The following is a 21,759-nucleotide window of genomic DNA, read 5'->3' as shown; positions in this document are numbered from 1 at the left end:
TGAGGGCTCAGGAAATGATTTCCATGCAAATGAGATGCAAACTCCTTAATGAGTTTGCAATTAGGAGTCCAAGCCTGCCAGGCCCGGGCAATGCCTTTGGGTTTTATGAATGGGCCGGGGCCGGGAGGGGGGAGGCGGCGCGCCGGTCCGCCCCCACAGCTCCCTGTCTCCGCGCCCGCGACATGCCGCGCCGCACGTTGCTGCCTCTCGGCCCGCCGCAACTTGGCGGCCCGCCAGCCGGTCAGCTGCTCCGGACCGCGCGGGAGGCTGTCGGCCAGAGTCCCCGCCACGCTGCCTGCCGGCGTCGCGTTGGGGCCGAGGACACACCCCCTGGGGCCCGGTTAGGGCTCTGTCCTCCGGCGCCCCTTTCCCCGTTATGGCAATGGCTTCTCGCTGCCGAAATAGCGAAGCTAGCCTTTGGGCTGGGAGCGTGCTGGCTCCTCCTAACTTGTAGGGCTGTTTGTGCGTGACCTTGGGCAGGGTGCAAACAGAGGTGACAGAGAGGGACCAGTTCTCATCCTGGAGTCCCTGTATCTCCCGAGCTTCCTTCTTTGGTTTTCTCTTGGCTCACGCTCAAAGGTGATTCCCTCCGAACCCAGAGCACCTGCTTTGTTGCATACAAAGCTACCTCTGTCTGTCCTGGGCCTGGATCTACCTTGGGGTCGAAAAGAAAGGCCTTTTAAGTGGGTGCATGTGCAGAGGAGAGTTATGGTCCCGAAAGACTCACCAGATTGCCAGTAGAGACCGTCTTCTTTCCCTAAAGCTTCCTTTCCTCCCCTCCCCCAATGCTTTCAGAGTAGATTAACTAATTACCTCCAATTAAAGCGGCTTGATCTCTGTTCCTCCTGGGCTTCAACACTGCCCCTAGGACTCTTCCTAGGCAGCCTCGGTCTGAAAGGGGACCTGGCCACTTAGGTGGATCAGTGAATCAGTTACATAATGCAGAGGGCCACAAAGGAAGCCCACCGGGTCATGTGCTTCACGGGGAGTGGTGCAGCCGAGCCTAGTTCTCTGACTCTGTCGGGTTTCAGGCCCTAATGGGTCTGTTGGCGTCAGGAGCTGTCTTCTTTGGAGGTAAGGCAGTTGGGTGAAGGGCCTGCTGCAGATACTGAGGGCTAGAGAAGCAATAGTCAGAGGGCAACCCAGAAGCCACCAGACCTTGGGGACACTTGTGGCCTCCCTCACCCAGGACTCAGGGACAGCAGACTCTAAATGTCCCTCCTCACTCTAACCTTGCTACCCTCCCATGTCTTCTAAGTGCTCCACCCCTCACTGGCCTGGGCACTAGCCCAGCCCAGTCCATCCCAGGCCCCGCCCTGACCCCACGTGTGGGACGTGAGGGGAGGGATACCTGGCATCGGAGGTAGGATGTTGGGTTGTGACCCAGGTCTCACCTCTGGACAAGCTGGCCTGTTTTGGTCAGGCAAGCTTATGCCAGGCTGTGACTCAGGGCCTAATTCTACCTTGAGTCCTGCCATAGCAGGGATTTGGGCTTGGATCTCTTGTGTATGCAAAATGGAGGGGAGACAGCTCCTGTCAGTGGCAGGCTTCTGTCTTGAGGTGCTCTCTCTTTAAGCTCCTAGGTTCTAGGGTACTAGCCATAGCTGTTCCTTCCAGTGTGTTGCCCTGGTAGGAGGTGGCAGGGAAGGCCCTCTGTCGGGAACAAGGGTTTCAGGGGCAGAGGGCAACTGAACTATTCAGGGCCGGAAGTGCTACCTCTGGGGTGTCAAAAGTCTGTTTGCCAGTTTGCTTAACCCCTACGCCCATGTAAAGCCGGTCACAACTAACTCACTTCTAGGGGTGTTTCTTTATGTATGCTCAGACCGTTGATAGGGGAGCTTAAAGTTTTCACTTGTTTCTCTGTTCCTTGTCCCCTTCTTCAGCCCTTCCCTAAGTGTATCTGTAGGACTTTGTTCTTTCCGGCACTTCGTACTGGCCAGCAGAGGGCGCTACCCAAGGACTGAGGACACCAGGGAAGTGGGTAGAGAATCCTTCCTTGTGTATGTCTAGTGAGTTCAATCTCTCTCTCTCTCTCTCTCTCTCTCTCTCTCTCTCTCTCTCTCTCTCTCTCCTCTCCTCTCCTCTCCTCTCCTCTCCCCTCCCCCCTCCCCCCTTTCCTAGGAAGTTTGCCTTCCTTTCTGGTGATCTAGACTTAACCTGTCAGTAAAGGGTTAGAAGTTAGACCACAGGATGAACCCAGGTGGCTTTGGGCAGGAAGAAGAGATTGAGGGGAGCAATCATCACCTCTCCCAGCATCTTGAATGGGGAAGGCTGACTGGAGATGGCCGGCTTTCCTTCCCTGACCTTGGAAGAAGGCTTGGGAGGGGCCGCATAGAATAGCTGGGTGTCCCACCCTGTGGGAGGGACTGCTGTGGATATTTGGGCCACATCTGGAATCCTGGCAAGGCAGCTCATGAGTTATAGGATTCGGCCCCTGATGGCCTCTCACCATTACGTTCCTGGGGACCCCTTTATAAACAGGTACACACCTGCTACAATGGCCTATAGTTGTAACGTCACTGAATCCTGGCCAACTTAGTCGTCCCGGGCAGCAGGAGGCTCCACTAGATCTTTCTGTGTCTGGTTTGGGGGGTGGGGTGGGCTGATACTGGCCTTTTCCACGTGGAAATACTGGGACCTATGTCCTGGGGTCCATTCTGACTCCAGGTGGGTAGGAGGGAGGAGAGGGTGGCCTCACCACCTTTCAGAAACTCTGCCTCATGGTAGGCCGAGTGGGGAAGGGGTTACAGTTGGGTCGATTCACACAAAAGCTTGACAATGTGGTTGGGACAGAAAGAGAAGGAGGGGACAGCAGGGGCTATTCTTTCCTGCGTCTGGGGGTTCTGGAAAGGGAACAACACAGAGAGGGTTAAAATAAAACAAAACAAAAACCCCAACCAACCTCTGGATCCGCTCCTGCCAGGAATCCCGGGAGGGGAGCAGGAGGATGGCCGAAATGGCCTTGCAGAAAGGAGTTGGAGGGGGAGGGGGACCCGGGTCGAGCGCGGAGCCCACCCGGACTGTCCCCCAGGTCGGCCCGCTCGGGGGGCCTGGCCCCTCTTCCCAGCCCCTTCCCCGCCGGCGCGGCGCGGCCCCTCCCCCAGGCCGAGCGCCGCCTCCCCCTCCCCTCCTCCCCCTCCCACCCCGCGCTGCAGCTGCTGCCGACGGCCCATTCTGCACGTAGCGAATGGAGGAGCCGCACAAGGGAGGCCTCGAGTGCGCGCGCGCGCGCGGGAGCCCGGGGCCGCGCGGGCGGGGGAGCGGAGGAGTGCGCGCGTGCGCGGCGCCGTGTCCCGGAGCGAGCGCGTGCCAAACTCTGGAGCGCGCGGTTTGTCCGCGCGCGGCTGCGGGGCTGGTGATGCTCAGCTGTAGCCACCAGTCCCTCTCCCAGGGTCCCTCGGCATACGCACTCCTTTTCCAATCAGCGCAACCTCTACCCAGGCCCCTTAAATCTCCCACCCCAAGAGCACGGTTCCTGGCTCATAGTAGACTCGTCTTGTAGTAGGGGTATTGGCTCGCCCAATGGGGTCACTGCCCTGGAATAAACCAGGAACTGGACTGGGAGCTGAAAGAAGACTGAAACCGATGGTCCTTGGCCATAAGAGATTACCATGCTTCCTCCAGGAGCCTGCACCTAAGGCAGGCCCCATGAAATCTCCTGTAAGGGTCTGGAGAAGCAAAATACTAGAGGGTTTTGACCTCTCTTTCCTCTGGATAGAACCTCCCAAGGGAACGCCTTCTGCAGTCACTTCTCTTTCTCTGTCACCTGCACAGTTCCTACTCCCTTGGGTGTCCCGGATCTTGTGGGGCTCTGCCCACACTTCTGGCAAGGGTGTGTTAGAGTGAACACAGAGTCTGTTCTGGGAGGATTGGGAGGCTGTAACATGCAGTTCTCCAGGGGCACCCTCCCCGCTTCCTTAATCCCTGATCTCAGGCTGACAGGTAAATACTGTAGAGACTGTCCCTTCCCTACATGACACAGGTTGGCATCCTGCTTCCTCCCTCTGCAGGCCACTTTGTGGGAGCTTCCCTAAGTGTGGGCACTTAGCAAGGCTTGAATAATGCCCTCTGCCTTTGGCCCCCTTGAAGGCGGTAGTAGGGGTGACTTTGAAAGGATGCTAATCAGCAGCATATTATAGTGAAGGTGACTGAGGGCTCTTTATCTTGAATTTGATTGTGCCTAGGTTGTTTGGCCTCCCTGAGACAGAGGCTCAGGGATCATCAGTAAGAGGCAAAGCGCTTGTTTTTTTTCACTATTTTGGTTGGCTCAAGGGCTGGGAACATTTCCCCGAGCGCTTATTCCACGGACAGAAGTGAATTCAAAAGCCAGTGCTGGCAACACCTTGGAATTTGGAGGTGGGTTTTCAGGAAACCTAGAGGCTAAGCTACTTGTCTCGTTTACGTCACCATCCAAGAACGAACCATTCCATACTGGTTTCCAGACATTAATATCCGAAACCTTAAAAAAGAGAGTTACTACATACTTCCCGACTTTCTTAATCAGAGGCTTCGGAACATGTGAGTCCGTGACTCTTGGCTGCGGTCATATTTCCTGGTGGTAACAGAGAAAGACAGACCTTCACACCAAACACTCATTTCAGGGTTTCAGCCTCTCCCCTCTTCCCCCACCTTGGGGCCAGAATTGGTTTTGCTCTTTAGAGACAAGGTCCCAGGCTGGCTTGCAACTGTCTGTGTAGCCCAGGCTGGCCTCCAACTAGTGATCTTCCTTCCTCAGCTTTCCAGGTGCTTTTTTTTTTATTTCCACTGTCCTGACTACTTTTAAAGACTCACCTGTCGATTGCCACATCTGTCACCCTGTTAGATGCTAGTTCTATAGCCTTCATTTTGGGGTCTCCAGCAGACCCTCCCCACCCCCAACCCATCCTTCTCAGTTTGTTTCAATTCGTCTGTGGGCTGAGAAACCAGAAGACCACATCTGTTAGGAGATGTGAAAAACAAGATCTGTTGAATTTGACAAACTCTATTAAAGTTCGTCTGGTGAAACAAGCATTCTGGGCAAGTGGTACATGAGGCTGCTCTCGAAAGCCCAAACAATAAAGTCTGGGCTGGACACTAACACGAGACCACGCAGGCAGATCAAAGGGACAGAGTCAGCCCAGACATACACCCACATGCAGCTTCAAATTTAATATATGAGGGGATGGCATTTTGCATCAGAGGAGAAAGGATAAATGATTCAATCAAATCGAGCAAGTGGCCAGCTGTTTACGAAACATACTAAATCGAGTCTCCTGCTTCTGAAATAAACTCCAGATGGAGGAAGGATATAAAACGCAGAAAGAAAAACCATAGAATTACTAGAAGAAAATATTAGGCAAGAAAAGGATTCTTTGGGAATATGACAAAACAGGAGAACCACAAAGAAGGGAGTTTAAAACAGAACAAAACAAAACAAAAAAGTCCAAAAACCCAGCTAGCTTTAAATGTAATATCCTGCACACCTCTCTACCTTGAGATAGGGTTTCTAGCCTGGGCTAACCTGGAACTCGTTATGGAATTTGACCTTGAGCCTCTGATTCTCTTGCTTCCGCCTCCGGAATACTGGGAGTTACAGGTGTGCATCACCACACCAGCTCCTGAGGTGCTAGGGACTGAACCCAGAGCTGCATGTATGCTGGCAAACACCCCATGCACTGAGCTGCACCTTCAGCCCGAGGGCGTGAGATCTAAAAGCGAATAACCAAGGAGCAAAAACCATTTTCAATGTTGATGACAAGTGAGCTCTTCTAAGTCAACAAAGAGAAGACGACAAAAACCGGGTTGAGCTGTGAACAGAAAGGAGCTACAAATGATTATCAGGCAGAAAACACTCGCCTCAGTCCAAATCCCCTGGCATCAACACTAGGGGATGCGAAGATTCTCTTTTCTCAGATAGGACTGGCTATGCTGAAAAGGCCAGCAGCTCACTGTGTGGATTCAGGTGTCCTCAGGGTACAAAGGCAATCGTGCCGTGAAGGGATTGGTAACAAAAATGAGGATTGACTCATAAACAGCTCAAAGGACCCACGCCAAGGAACAGAGTCGTGGGTGAGACAGCAGACATTGTAGCAGATGATGCAGGAGGATTTCCAGTTGGAGGAGCACTGTGTCAGACTAAATGAACACACAATTCCTCCAAAAAACCCCCAAAGTGTCAGCTGCATTCCTAGTAGGTATATATGTCGGTGGTTTGTCATAATTCTTTATTCTTTTTTAAGATTTACTTCTTTTATGTACATGAGTACACTGTAGCTGTCTTCAGACACACCAGAAGAGAGCATCAGATCCCATTACAGCTGGCTTGAGCCACCATGTGGTTGCTGGGAATTGAACCCAGGTCCTCTGGAAGAGCAGTCAGTGCTCTTAATTGCTGAGCCATCTCTCCAGCCCCAAGATTTGTCATAACTCTACTTCTAAACTCGAAAGCCTGAGTTTGAAAAGCAATGTCAAACACGTCGGGAGGGGCCTGCTTCTGTGTGATGGGCAGTTCACCCCCGTGTGCAGCACAGTGGAGGGAGGCCCTGCTTTGTGGGCCACTCCCATGAAAGACACTTGGCAGGTACTGCTCCGAGGAGGAACAGGCAAGACAGCCTATCTAATACAATGTTGGGCCACCTTGGACTATTGGATCAGGAACCCTGGGGCTGTGCCCTTGTGTTGTATGTAACATATTTTATATGTAATGTATGTTCAAGAAGTGCTTGTGGGAAACATGGATTAAAAATGCATTCTGGCAATTCTGCATTGAAATTTCTAAGGCTCAGTAGAAATGGGCTTTGTAAGAGCAGAGTGAGGAGGCAAAGAGGGGCAGATCTTTTGAGCCTTGCTGGCATTGATTGGCCCGGAACTCAGAGAGCTTGGCATGTCTCTGTCTCCTGAGCGCTGGGATTAAAAGTGTGTGTCAATGGCCCCGGCTTGCCCATTTCTTTGACACATTTTTATGGAGCTAGAGGCATGACTCAGAAGTTAAGGTTGCTCTTCCAAAGGACCTGAGTTCAGTTCCCAGCATGGATGTTGTGGTTTACAATCAGCTGTTCCGGGGGAATCTGATGCCCTCTTCTGGCCACCACAGGTACTGCATGCACGTGATAGAGATGTACAAGCAGATAAAATATTCATATATGTAAATAGCATGGTAACAACAACAACAACAATAATAATACAGGGGCTGGAGAGATTGCTCAGTGACTAAGAGTACTGCTGCTCTTCCAAAGGACCCAGGTTCAAATCCCAGCACTCACATAGCAGTTCACAACTGTATGTGATTCCAGTTCTATGGGATGGAGGCAGAACATCAGTGTAAATAAAATTAAAAAAAATATATTTAAAAACATTTTTATTTTATTTAGTGTGTGTGTGTGTGTGTGTGTGTGTGTGTGTGTGTGTGTGTGTGTCACAAGCCATAGCATGCATGTGGAGGGCAGCTTACCGGAATGGGTTCTTCTGCTTCCACCGTGAGGGTCTCAGAGATGAAACTCAGATCGTCAGCCTTGGTGTCAAGTGCCTTTACCTACCCAGCCCTTTTAATCCTGGGAATACTTTTATTTTTCTAAAACAATACTTAAAGAAATAACCTCTTTGGACTGGAGGCACACAGCTCAATGGTGGAGCGCTTGCTGAGGATGCTAATGGCTTGGGTGAAAATAAACAGTGTCTCAGACGGAGAAAGAAAGTGGGGTACCCTGGCAATGGGGCCCTTTCGATGTGCTACACTTCATCATTCATTGGAGAGAATGGACACACTTGTAATATTTAGCCCTACTAATCCATGAGTCTGTATGTGATTTACCATTTATCTAAGCCAGTGAGTCAGAATTACCTGGAAATTTTGTTAAAATACAGGCTACTCCCAGGCTGATTCAGCGGGTTTATTTGGTGCCTTAACATTTGCATCCCCCACACCCCACCCTCTAAGGTCTCTCTCTGTAGACCAGAGAACTCACAGAGATCCTCCTGCCTCTGCTTTCTGGGCGCTGGGACTAAAGGTGTTTGTTACCTTGAATCACTAGTTTCAAGACTGTACCTCTGGGATCCCCACGGGGCTTTCTTTTGTCTTTGAAAAAAATTTTTTTTGTTTGACAATTTCATATATTTATTTAGATACTGAATTTTAGTTTTTCCGCCCCTCCATTTCACTCTCACGGCTGTCTGTCTGTCTGTCTGTCTCTGTCTCTCTGGAACCCTTCTCATCAAGTCTCTTTCATACTTTAATACCCCTTTTTTTCTTCTTTTAAAAAAAGATTTACGTGTGTGTGTGTGTGTGCGCGTGTGCGTGTGCGTGTATTTGCACCACATATGTGCTGGGGCCCCCAGAGGCCAGAAGAAGTGGCCGTCCGATCCCCAGGAGACGGAGGTAAGAGAGGTTCAGTGCTGGAAACTGAATCTAGACCTTCTGCAAGGGCAGTGAGTGCTCTTAGCCCAGGGCCATCTCTGCAGCCCCCGTTTACTTTTTGTGTGTGGCCCACTGAGTTGACTTAGGGTTTCTTGCCAGAGCGTGGGTGTGGGGAATTTTTACAGGAGTGAGGGCAACTTATGGGTGGTTAGCAATGGAGTAGAATTCAGCCTTCAAAAAGAGACCCCAGGCTAAGACCTAGATGAATCTCAAGGACATTAAAAGTGAAATTACCCATTCACAAAAGGATGGCTTTTATGGTTCCGTCTGAACAAGGTCCTAGAGTTGTCAAACACAGAAAAGTGCCTGGTGCCGGCTGGAGGCTGGGGAGTGAGGTTTAGTGAGAACAGTTTCAGTTTTGCAAGACAGAGTCTGGAAAGGGCTCACGGCAAGGGTTGTGCAAGAGGGGCATATGCTCCGTGTCACCAAGCCGTGCACTCAAAACTGGTTAAAACGGGAAACTTCACGTTCCGTATGTTTTGAACAGCATTAAAAGTTAAGAAGAAAAGCCACCCCAACCCAAAGATAAGTGAACCAAAGCTAGCGACCGGGGTCAGGTCCTGCACGCGAGCCTCCCTCTAGATCCCGGGGTGTAAACTTGACACACAGGCTTGCTGATAACTCTTGCACTTTCCTCTGTGTGTGCAAGCCTTGGCATCAGATAAGAGAGGCTCTGGGAAGTGAGACGCCGACCTAAGAGGCCCGATGCGCTGACAGATGGCACAGGGTGACAGTAGGCACCGAGGGAGCAGTTTGGGGATTTCCTGGAAGATAAAGGCATGCTGAGTTACAGGAAAGCTGGCTTATCACCCATCCCTTTCGGCTCTCCTGAGAGGGCCAGAGTTTTATGGAGAGAGTATAGAGGGGTGGCCCAGACAACTCCCGTGTGTAGGCAGATGGGTTGAGTGAGATTTGTGGGACAAGGCAAGTATTTCTTGGGGATGAGCTTGGGCTAGGACATCGGGCTGGAGTGAGGACCCTATTGGAGAGAGGAATGACTGCAGGGTTGGGGTGGGAGAGGAGGGGCCTGGATGTGAAGGAACCTGGGCACAGAAAGCAGTCAAGAGGCTGCAAGCTTCTGCCAGGTCCTCTGCTAACAGCTGGAGGAGGGGGCTCCTGTTTGAGGCTGGGACTTCCCTATGTAGCTCACTCTGGCCTGAGCCACCTTTGATCCCGCCTGTCTAGGCGTGTAGAATCTGGAGCTGCCAGAAGTCAAATGTGTGTGTGTGTGTGTGTGTGTGTGTGTGTGTGTGTGTCTGTGCGTCTGTCTCTGTGCATCTGTCTGTGTGTGTGTCTCTCTCTCTCTGTGTCTGTGTGTGTGTCTCTGTGTGTCTATGTGTGTCTGTGTGTGAGTGTCTGTGTGTGTGTGTCTGTGTATCTGTGTGTGTGTGTCTGTGCGTCTGTCTGTGTGTGTGTCTCTCTGTGTGTGTGTGTCTCTGTGTGTCTATGTGTGTCTCTGTGTGTGTGTCTCTCTCTGTGTGTTTGTGTGTGTGTATCTGTGTATCTGTGTATCTGTGTGTGTGTGTTTGTGAGTGTGTGTGTGTGAGTGTGTGTGTGTCTGTGCATCTGTCTGTGTGTGTGTCTCTCTCTCTGTGTGTCTGTGTGTGTGTCTGTGTGTGTGTGTCTGTGTGTGTGTGTCTGTGTGTGAGTGTGAGTGTGTGTGTGTGTGTGTGTGTGTGTGTAGAGGAGGTCAAGAAGGAGCCCAGAGGGACAGTCCTGGAGCTAGGCTATTCAAGCTTCAGGGCCTGCAGAATCCCAACCCTAGGCTGTCTGCTTTTCTGGCTCCCATTCAATCCACTCCCCAGTAAGCTCTTCTGGGAAAGCTGGAGACCAACCCTGACCCCTGATCTCAGGGAGCTCATGGTCTGGCCGGGAGAAGGGCCACCCTGACTCAGGCAGTGTGGGTGTCAACCATCGGCCTGACTGGGTCTCTGTAGGGCAGGATCTGTCCAGATTCTGCAGAAGCCACAGGCCTTAGTTTCCCTGTTTGAAAAGTGGGGTTATCTCAGTGTACCTCAGGATGGACCATTCTCAGTGGTAGCTGGAGAAGTACCTGGTATCCTGCAGATGGGGCTGTCAGCGAGACAGAGAGAGGGCCCGGAAGTCTTTCCAGTGATGATCAATGGTTAGAGCACTTACCTGGTATGAGAGAAACCCTGGGTTTCATCCCTCAAACCAACCATTATAAAACAAGTTCTTTTAGGCTGGAGGGATGGCTTAGCAGCCAAGAGCACTGACTGCTTTTCCAGAGGACCTTGGGTTCAATTCCCAGCACCCACATGGCAGCTCACAACTGTCTGTAACCCTAGTCCCCAGAGGACCCAATACCCTCACACAGACACACATGCAGGCAAAATATCAATGCACATAAAATAAAAATAAATTTAAATAAATAAAATTATGGCCACCCCAGTCCCAGCTCTGCGTTTCTAATTCTTGAAAGGGGGATAGGAGGTGGGAGGCCAGAGAGGCTCAGGGAAAGGGATTCCCAAGGACTGCTTGTTTTTACTCCAAGGTAGACCTTCCTTTCTGGGTGGCACATCGCTGGGCTCTCCCTCCTCTCACTCCAGGAGCTGGAGCTGAGACCAAGGAGATATTGACAGACCCCCTTCCTGTGCAGAGCTGGATTCGTGGACACAAGATGCTGGCTTGCCTGACATTTTCAGATCACAGACAAAGGTGTTCAGGCTTACCTGTCCACCTTCATGTGAAACGGCTCCAGCTGAGGGCACCGAGCTGGGGATAATGGTATTGAAATGGCTTTTCTCACAGTTGGACCTCCTGCACACCTATCCTGTGTCCCTTCCTTGCCTTGGCTGCCGTGGTGACCTAGCGTGAGAGTCTGGGGCTGTGTTGCGAGCGAGGACCACCACAAGAAGTAGCACACTAGCTAGAACTGGCTACTCACTGAGAGTGACTGTCCTTCCTCAGGAGGGTGGCTTGCGTGGGTGGTGCGGTTGGTAAAGGATGCATGCGTCTCAGACACCAGAGGAGATTGACTTCTGACCCAGATTGGTGGAGCGGTATGGAATCTATCTTAATCAAGTTCACAGTGGAAGAGAGGAGATTCTCCCACCCCGGAGCCTTGGGAGACCCAGGCCTAGAAAGACAAAGCCTACGCTTCAGTCTGAGGGAAGACCTGTTCCCATCTTCAGGAAGCCCTGCTTTGAGGGAGATGCAAGCCCATCCTTAGACAGCCCAGTCTGAGGGAGACAAGAGTCATAACTCTTCAGGAAGCCCCACTCTGAGGGAGACACATAGTCATACCCACGTCTCCATGGTGATGAAGAAATGCCAAGTGTTCCCCACTTCCTCCTTTCCAGGCATTTCCCCTGCTCAGTCTTTTCCTCTTCTTTTCTGGAAGTTTCCATCCCTCAAAAGGAATTAAGTAGGGGCTTGGGCAGTTCCGGTCTCTGCCTTCTGCCCTCTGACTCCACACTGGCTCATGGAACCTGCCGTGATTTGAAGCTGAAGTGGGAGCTTCCAGGCAGAGAGGGACTGAGAACAGTGAGTCAGGATGAGCTGACCAGCCCTTTGTGGCTCTATCAGGAGTGACAGGCTGGCCCGGTGGAGAGAGAGCTTGGCTTCCGCTAACTCATGATCCCGATGCCCTCTCCCATGTGTCTTGGAGCTGTGCACATACATGCGGGAGAGCTTACGGCAGTCCATCCATCTGAACGCTCGTGTTTCGCCTCTTAGCTGACATGTGAGGCTCGATGAATCACAGGTCAGGATGAGAACTAGATGTGGTCCAGCTGTTTGGGGCAATGAGCCCAACCATTCCTGGGCAAGACATGGTGGCCTTCTTGCCTCTCCACTCTCTTTCCATCTCTCAGCCTCTCAGAAACACTCCCAGGAGAGAGCCTCTTCCCCGGGATCCAACCATGGATCATTGGTCCCCCCATGTAAGGACTTTTCTTTCCTCCCAAGGACACAGGTAGAGTCGAAGGTGTAGGTAGGGTGGGCCCCGAGAAGCTACTCACACCTATGCACATATGTATGCTGGGTCTGAGTGCTCATGGGTACAAACACCCCAGACAGTGGCTTCCTAAAGTTAGAGGCCATGTCTGAGGGCGGGAATTAAGAGTCTCGCATTATTTTTGTGGCTGCCTGAAGTAGAAACTGTTTCCTCTCGTCTGGCAGGAGCTCACTGAGTGCAGGCTGGCCTGTCTCCACCAGCGGACTGGAAGATCTAATGGAAACCAGGAAGGTACGGAGGCCCAAATGCACAAGTGCTTCCTCAGACATAGACCCCCCAGCTGGGGGTTCCCTCAGTACACAAGAACTGTGACTTATTTCTCAACCAAGCTAAATTAGACATAGCTTCCTGGCAGAGTGGAAGTTCCCTGAAGACAGACCTCCCTTTCTCTCCTTGCTTAGAAAGGCCTGTCTCCTGGGCCAGGCTGGATTCCCAGAGGGCAATCTCACCATTCCACCATTCCAGGACCCTCTGAGAGGACTGGCTGCACCTCATTTCTCAGGCTATTTCCAATGTAATCTTGGAGGCAGAGTCAGCCACAGGACCCTTGCTTGTCTCCAGTGCTTAGGGCAGCTGCAGGGAAGGCAGCAGTCTTGGCATGGCTAGAGACTCTGCCTCCTCAACCTCTCTTTCTTGTCCTGCATGCCTCTCAGTCAGGAGCCACGGCACGGTGGGGAATCCCCTTGACTCCTTCCTTCTCTGACGTCCATGTCTGGCTCCCATGTCCTTCTGGCCACCCACGCACACTGTGGCTCTAACGTGTAGGCAGAGTTTGGTCTCTGGGGAGGTGTGTCACAGATGTGGTGTCCTCTCCTCACAAGCCTGGAATGTAGAGGGGGAAAGTGAGCTCCCTGTGACAAGTGAAGTCACATAGCTCGAGGGAGCAGGCTGGCCTGGCTGTAGGTTTACACTGCCTTGCTTGCATCTGACTATGAACTGTCCGTGTGGGCAGACGCTCCAGCCCCCTATCCTGTCTGGCCTCGCTTCAGGTGCTTCAGTTTCCTGGGAAGAAGCCAGTGAGAACTCAAAGCCCCTAGAAGGCTACGTGTTAGATGCATGAGCTGTACGTGCCTGAGGCTGCCTGGAGAGGGGTGGGGTAGAGTGGTACATCAGTGTCTTGAAGCTGATCTCAAATGCCAGGATGAAGCTATTTTGTGGGTTTGGACTTAGGGTGAGGGGGCAGACAGTGGGCTTCTGTGGGCCATGCAAAGGGCAGCCTAGTCAACCAATAGGAGGATGTGGTGGGTGCTGCTAGGAAAGAGAGGTGCATGCATGCATGCATGTGCTTGTGCACACACAGACACAGACACACAGACACACACAGACACATACACACACAGACACATATACCACAGACACATACATACACACTGACACACACACAGAAGTGCATACATAGACACATACATCACAGACACACAGAGACACCCAGAGGCATACATTCACAGACACACACAGAGGCACACACCAGACACATACATACACAGACACACGGATGCATAGAGACACACAGAGACATAAATACACAGACACACGCAGACACATACAGACACAGACATACACAGACAGACACACACAGACAAGACACATAGATACACACAGACACATATACACACAGAGACACACACAGAGACATACACACAGAGACACACACATAGACACACAGACACACACAGACACACATACACGCAGAGACACACACACAGACATATACACATAGAAACACACAGAGACACACACACATACAGATACACACATACACATACACACACATACACACAGAGAGACACACACAAACAAGACACAGACACACACAGAGACAACACAGACACACACAGAGACACAGACATAGACACACACACAGACATAGACACACACACAGAGACACACACACAGACACACAGACACACAGACACACACACACACACACACACACACACACACACACACACACACGGCTCTACTTCCACCCGTGTCACAGTACCCACTCCATAGGTGATGAGGCCCTGGGTCGGAGAGGCACTTTGCTTTTCCACGGCACTTTGTATCTAGTTTTCAGTCAATCCTATCAGACCTCTAAGCTACCACACCCGTGGAGTAGGAGCTCTTACCAGCGGTGTGGTTGAGAATTTCACTGCTCTCCGTGCCTCAGTTTCTCCATGTAATAAAGGGGAGGCCCTAAGAGGACTTGATGCATAGCCTTGTATGTTATGAGGAATGGCAGAGGTTTGTGAACCGGGGGCCTGGAATATTCACAGGAGAATGTGGGCCTCCAAGTCTTCTCCCCCATCCACCCCTCTTTATCTAGAGGGAAAGAGGGATTGAGAGTTGGGACCTGGCCAAATGGGCTAAGGTTTCCTGAGAATAGGAGACCAGCAAGGGGGACCAGGACCTTAGGGAGGAGAGGAATGTGTTTCCCACTGGTCCAACTCCTCCTGGGCCCCTGGTTACCTCCACACAGCCTGGATATGGGCTCCTGACACGTACTGGATGATAAGGGCTACTCAGCAGGCAGGACGTGGGCTACGTGAGGGGCCAGTGGAGGCGGCTGTCTGCCCAGCTCAAGGGCCAAGGCCAGGAGGCCGGGCCATGGGGTCCATTGTCTGCTCACCACCCCCTCTGGCGATCACAGGCTCAGGAGCAGTCAGCACCAGGCCCTTGGCAGAAGCTGGGTCTTGTTCCCCCCACGCAGGCACGTCCTGGCCCGCACGTCGCTGGGCCTCCAGCCATGTTGGTGCTGGCCGTTGCTCTGCCATTGGCCTCTAGGGGGCGCTGCTTGGGCACCTAGGAAATTTGTTGCATGGTGAGTTAGCCATGGGGACCGCATCTTGAGGATATTGGGGGCTAGCTTTTTGACATAGGGCAAACCAGGAAAGGGAAGAGCAAGGAGAGTAAAGGATAGTAGAGCAAGATGGTTCTTTGGTGTTTGCTGAAATGTCCGATTCCAGGTATAAATAGGTAGACAGAGGTGAGGGAGCCAGACCTGGCCCCCTCAGGTCTCAGTTTCCCTAGGTGAGTATACAGGAACTGGAGAATCCGCTCTAGGTGAATGTTCATTCTGCCTGGGCTCTGCCCCACTTGAGAGCAGTGGGCAAGATTGGACATGTTACAAAGCCGTGCTTTCCCTCTCTCCTCCATCAAAATTAGGTCATATTTGGGGTCTCTGTGGCCCCATGCCCTTGGAAGTCCTTGAGGGGTGCTTGACAGCTAGCTTAGTTCAGAGCCCCAAACCCAGGCCTCCTAGGGCCAGGACTGTGCCTCTGATCAACAGGTTAAAAATAACCCCCATGGGCTTTCTCTCCCTCCACAGGAATGGTGTTTGTGTTGGCATCCATGGGCCCTGTAGCCCTGCCAACTCCCACAGCATGTGACATTGTCAGGGGACTGGAGGTGTGAAGCAGAAGTCACCCGGAGAGGATCATGCTGCTGCCTGCTTCCAGGTGAGGGTACAGAGACTAGGTCAGGGATGCTGGCAGAGACACCCGGTCACTCCAAAGCTGCCCACGAGGCTGGGGACGCATGCTGGACAAAACAAAGCCCCTTTCACAATGACGAGGACATAAACTGTGTTGTACCTAGGTGTGGACCAGGCTCCCCTGGATCAGAGTTGGTCAGCCAGGACATTCCCAGCCCTCAGATCCCAGAACTGTAATCAGAGATCCACAGGACTGTAGAACCAGGAAATTTTGCACTTGAAGTCAGGGCATTCTTTTTCAAACCTCTGCCCAGGCAGGGAAAAAAAAACAAAACCCATCAGCCCCATTAGAGAATATTTGTAGTTTGTGTTGGATGTCAGGCTCAAAGCTGGCATACATACTTAGTCTTCTACGTGCCCACTGAGCTCAGTTCTCTGTCTCTGTCTCTGTCTGTCTTTGTCTCTCTCTTTTAAAAGGAAGTTAGGTGATTTGTCCAAAGTGGCTTTCGGACTCCATCCACATCAAGACAAACCCTGTGTGTGATCCCCCAGCCAGAACCCTGCTGGTTGAAGGTCTATGCTAAAGTGGCCTCAGGCCTGGACCACTGAGGCTGCTTCTTCACCCCACCCCCATCCCCCCACCACGACTTGGCCCACATCTTACTACATCTTTCTTCACAGCAAGTACCCTTTCCTGGGCAGTCGGAATTCTCCCTCAGGAACCAGAATTCTCCTGATTATATTGACATTAGTGAAAGACCACTTCTCCTTTCCACCAGAGATGTGACATCCCCACTGTCCCCACCCCCCACCTCCTGCCCTTACTCACTGTCTTGGTGCCTACACTCAGAATTGAATGTGAGGAGTATGTGGAGGAGTGATTCTATCTATCTCACTGACCTGCCTAACATGGCTTCAACGTTACCCGAGCCTTCTCTTCCTCAGGCAACGTGAGCTCAGCTCCTTTTCTTCCTGGGCTTGTGTCTGCCCTCCACAGTGCCTCTGCCACCCTGCCTGGCCTCTGACAGCTCCTGCGAGCCAATGGGGACATGGTTGGAGGATGTAAGAATTGACAGCACCCGCCTAGAAGAGTTGCTAAGTGGCTTTTCTGTCTCGCTTTGACTGTTGCCATCCCAGCAGGTCCTCCACTTCCCTACCCCATATTCCAAGGATGCCAACATAGGGTTTGAGATGTCTTTTGGGCCTCCAGGGGCTAGGGATGGTGTTCCAGGTAGGGAGTTATATCTCCTCTTCTACATGCACATCCCAGACCTCTCTGCTCCTCACCCTCCACTGGTATAATGATGGAGCACGCACAGAACAGGTATCCCTTGCCAGAGTCCTCACGTCAGTCAGGTGACTGCTGTTTCCAGTTAAGGGTCCCAGATTTAGAGGGCCGCTCTGCCTGGGGTCCACCAGAGGAAAGACTGTACCATTTAGTGTTTGGTTTATATAAGAAGTACGTCCTCACTCATGTGCTTGAATCCCAGAGGTCAGCACTCCTGGGGTAATGCAATGGCTAAGTGCGGGGAGGATCCCAGTCTGGTCTCTTATCGATTTGCTAGCTTTCCATTTCAAGGTCACCACCTTTCCCAGATGGCTTCAGGAGCTCCAGGCAGCAGCATGAAGGACAAAGAAAGGAGATCTCCCTTCCCTTATAGGAACTTTCAGGAAGTTGTACATACTTCTCTCTGTAGGAGGAATGGCAGGCCTCACTGACAAGGTGGTGGCTGCATCTGCATAAAGTCAGGCACTGCGCAGCCTCAGAGGTAACCTCAGCATGAGGACCAAACTGAAGTCTGCCCGAGAACCTAGAGATTGGTGATGCAGACAGTGACAGCCAATAGGGAACTGCTGTCTTGGAGGACTCACCTGCTTGGGACCAATGGGACACAGTGGAGGGTATAAAGGGCTTCCTCATCCAAACCACCTAATCCCCAACCCACAAGGGCAAGTATGGTCAGGGAGTCCAGGGTGCAAAGCAACACTTCTTATATCCCATTGAATAGAATTCAGTCATCCAGTCAAACCTAGCTGCAAGGGAAGCTGGAGGATTCAGTTTTGATCCTTTCTTCTTTCTCCTCCTCCTCTTCCTCTTCCTCCTCTTCCTCCTCCTCCTCCTCCTCATTTTTCTTCTCCTTCTTTTTCAAGATTTATTTTTATTTTATGTATGTCAGTACACTGCCTCTCTCTCCAGCCCCACCAGAAGAGGGCAATAGATCCCATTACAGATGGCGGTGAGCCACCACGTGGTTGCTGGGAATTGAACTCAGGACCTGTGGAAGAGCAGACAGTGTTCTTAACCACTAAGCCATCTCTCCAGCCCATTGATCTTCCTGGTTTCCTCCCTTCTCCAAGGCCTTAGTTTTCCTGAATTACTGCCAGAATTGTGAGTGGCAGCCATGTAAAGACAGGTACGTCTACCCTTGTCTCATGATAGACTGATAAATAAAACATACTATTAATAAACTGACCCTTTTACAGTTGGGCCAGTTGAACTCCAGAGAGGATGGGTAATTTTTCTCAGAGCACACAGCTGGGCTGGGAGTCCAGTACCTGTCCTCCTCTTTCATTGACGCTCAGTGTAGTGGTGGATGTGCTGGACCCTCACTGGGTTTGACAGGAAGAACTGGAATGGACTGAGCCCTAGGAGGGGGTGTGTCTGGAAGCAGAGGGCAGGCAGGGGTGTGGCCTTAGGCACAGGTGTCTTCTCAGCACTTACTCAGTGCATGGTCAGCGACACGTCTGAACAGGGCACTGACGGGTTTGGGGATTTCTGCCGGCGCCAGGAACTGGCCACTGTAGCCACATTCTCAGACGCCACGTTTCCCCAGATGAACGTCCGAGACCTAGTGATGAGGGAAGACAGACATACGGGACAGCTTGGCTCATTTCCCCTGTCTCCCTCCAAGCCACCCTGGTGGTGCTCACCGCCGTCTGTGTGTGTGTGTGTGTGTGTGTGTGTGTGTGTGTGTGTGGCCTTTGTCTTCACCTCATAAACTTGTAAGCAGGGTATCAAGTCCCTGCTAGGCTGCTTGGTGGGAAAGCAGAGAGTATGCAACAATTGAGAAGAGTCTAGACACTAGGCCTGAGGAAGCCTGTCTGGGCTATGTCTCCACCTCCGGGTAGGACTGTCCTTGCCTGCTGCTGACCCACGATATAAGGTCATTGCCCTGGCCTGATGTGGAGGAGCTCTGCGCGTAAGTGTGGTTACTGCAGCTTACATTACTGTGGTTAGTGATGTGGGTCTCAGCTCTTGGGTTTCTGGCCAAAGAGGAAGAGCTCAGGAGTTGTGTGAGTCACAGCTGGCAGACTACGGCGGGGTGTGATGGGGACAGTCCTGAGACGCAGATGTGACCTCTGCCCTCAGGAGTTCTGGGCAGATGTAGACAATGAACAGAAAGCACTGTGTGAGGCTAGAGCCCCCCTCCCCCAGGAAGACCTTTCTGGTTAACTGTGAAGAAATTACTCTGGGATTGATCTGCAGTTCTGGAAAGATGGGCTTCTTCATCTGTCCCATCCGGCCAGGTCTGAGAAGAAGCACCTGCAGATGCTGTGCCGGGGCACAGCCGAATGCTAATCTTCCACTAGAGTCTTTTATTCATTCAACAAGTGTGTCCGTTGCTCAGGGAAGGCTGACATCAAATAATCACACAAATAAAAAAACATTACAAACTAACGTGCCGGGAAGGAAACCCCAAGTTTCCTCACCAGGAACTTGAATTACCTGGGGTTGGACCAGATATTGAAGCTGACCTCCTGCCTAGCTGGACTCTCTCTCTCTCTGTCTCTGTCTCTGTCTCTGTCTCTGTCTCTCTCTCTCTCTCTCTCTCTGTCTGTCTCTCTCCCCCTCTCTCTCCCCCTTTCTCTCTCTCTGTCTTTCTGTCTCTGTCTCTGTCTCTGTCTCTGTCTCTGTCTCTCTCTCTCCCCCCTTTCTCTCTCTCTCTGTCTCTCTGTCTCTCTCTCTGTCTCTCTCTCTCTCTGTCACACACACACACACATATACCACTCACAACCCATACACACACAGACTCATATAACTCACACACACACACACACTCTCACACACGCTCACTCACACATGCATACACACACACACACACACACACACACACACACACGACTGTCAGGAAAAGTTAACCATTTAAGTGACAACTCTAACACCATGCACAGATGGTCCTTGCAGAAGTTTCCTGCTGTGTGAAGCTTGTGCTGTATCTGTACGGCCAAGGCCCTGCCTTAGGCCCGGCATAAGGAGATTCCTGGGGTTCAGGAGTACTCAGAATGCCATCAGGGCTCTTCTGTTTACCCCTAATTTAGGATGCTGGAGTTGAGGCACGAGGGCTTATGGGTGGTCCAGGAAAGCTCCAGGGCTGAATAGGGATGGCTCTGGAAGGGGCCTCAGCATGATGGTGTCGGTCCAACTATAGGGCAGTGGGGAGACTGGAGATACAGAGGGCAGGGCAGATTTTGGGGAGCAAACAGTCCTGTGCTGTGTCTGCTTGGGGCCCGCTTTCAGGCCAGCACTCTTTGAACTTGGATGGGCATGCAGGTTAATGGCGGGTTTTCTGTCCCACCCTTAGTCACATCATATGACCCTCTGCGGATCGAGAGCTGAGAGCTTCCTCCCCACCGGCCCTTCCCCGGCACTGGCTCCACATCTCCAGGAGTAGCAGCATCGGAGTCTACTGAGCAGAGCCGATCTCCCTCTGCCTGGCTTTCGGAAACTGAGGTCCCTACCTCCTGCGGCTGGACTCATCTCCAAGCTTCAGTGTCTCTCTCCCGTCCTGTTCATCAGCCTGGCTCTCGCTACCCTCACCTCAGAGCAGGCAGGGTCTCAATAGGGTGAGCTGCTCAGGGGGCATCTCCACTCTTGCCAGGCAATCATCTCTCTTGCAGCCCCTCCCCTGCTGCCGACTGTTCTTCAGGGAGAAGGCTCGCTGGCAGGGTGGCAGGCTGCCCACCAATGGGGGCCATGCCAAGTGTGATGTGATGTGTGCTGATCCCTCTCCATGCCTTGCCGAAGACCAGGGCTGATGCACCCGCAGGCTGGGGAGCCTGGGCTGTTCTCTCATCATCACCCTGGGGGGGAGGATGTCACAGTGAATAGAGGGCTCCCTTGTGTTATAGGTGGAAAGGCCATTCCGAAAGTCTCTCCTAGACCCCTTATGTCTGGTCTTGTGCCCCCAGTTTATGGGGGCTCTGAGCACTATTCAGGGTGTCATATTAGTTGTAACCCCAGTGGGAATGGAGGGGCCGTGAGTGGCAGAACCTCCCACCCCAGCATACTAAAGATATTTTCCTGTATCCCCTGCCTAACTCTGTCTGTTGAAGTCTCAGGCTCCAGGAGAGAGCGTGAGGGGTTTGAGGGACAGAAGGAGAAACGGGCAGTGTTAAGCACAGCACCAGTACAGTTTGAAGAGTTCCTTTCTGTTCCCTTTCTGACAGGCCTGTCTGTGACGGGCTGTGCCAGGCAAGAGGAAGGCTGAGGACCTGGGGTAGCCCATCATTCTCAGATATAATAAATTCTTGAGATTATCATGCATTGAGGAGAGGAGAGGTTTGGGAAGGATCTTGGGCTCTGCATGTTGCAAGGGTCCCCCAAAGTGTTAACATCAGTGGTCAAGGACGACACCGTATTAAGGACAGATATCAGGTTGCGGAGGTGGGCAATCTCAGGTTCTCCTTCTGGCTTCTCTGTCCGCTCCAAGGTGACTCTGGGTATGTCGTGATGCCTCCTCACCTTGTCATCTGTGGCAATGGGTCATCAATATTCCCCTGGAAGACCAGACTGGGCCATCACAGCTAACGACAGCATCAGTCTGTGTATGGTGACACAGCTGAAATACCCAATCTCAGGAGGCAGAATGAAAAGGCTCTTGAGTTTCAGGTCAGCCTGGGATATACAACGAGACCCTTTCAAACAAATAGACATACATACATACACACATACATACATACATACATACACAC

At 51.9% G+C, this 21,759-nt stretch overlaps 1 long non-coding RNA gene across 1 annotated transcript; it reads left to right on the top strand.

The window, feature by feature from the left end:
• The first annotated feature begins 918 nt into the window (after positions 1-918).
• Positions 919-21,331, top strand: LOC102550363 (uncharacterized). Its single transcript, XR_005489459.2, has 4 exons — positions 919-1,074; positions 12,536-12,602; positions 15,682-15,811; positions 20,370-21,331. It is a non-coding gene; the product is annotated as an uncharacterized LOC102550363 (long non-coding RNA).
• Positions 21,332-21,759: the final 428 nt, after the last annotated feature.

This window comes from Rattus norvegicus, chromosome 9 (assembly GCF_036323735.1).
Source record: "Rattus norvegicus strain BN/NHsdMcwi chromosome 9, GRCr8, whole genome shotgun sequence".
In the NCBI taxonomy this organism is placed as follows: domain Eukaryota; kingdom Metazoa; phylum Chordata; class Mammalia; order Rodentia; family Muridae; genus Rattus; species Rattus norvegicus.
Note: the sequence above shows the minus strand (reverse complement) of the source record. Positions and strands in the feature narration are given on the sequence as shown.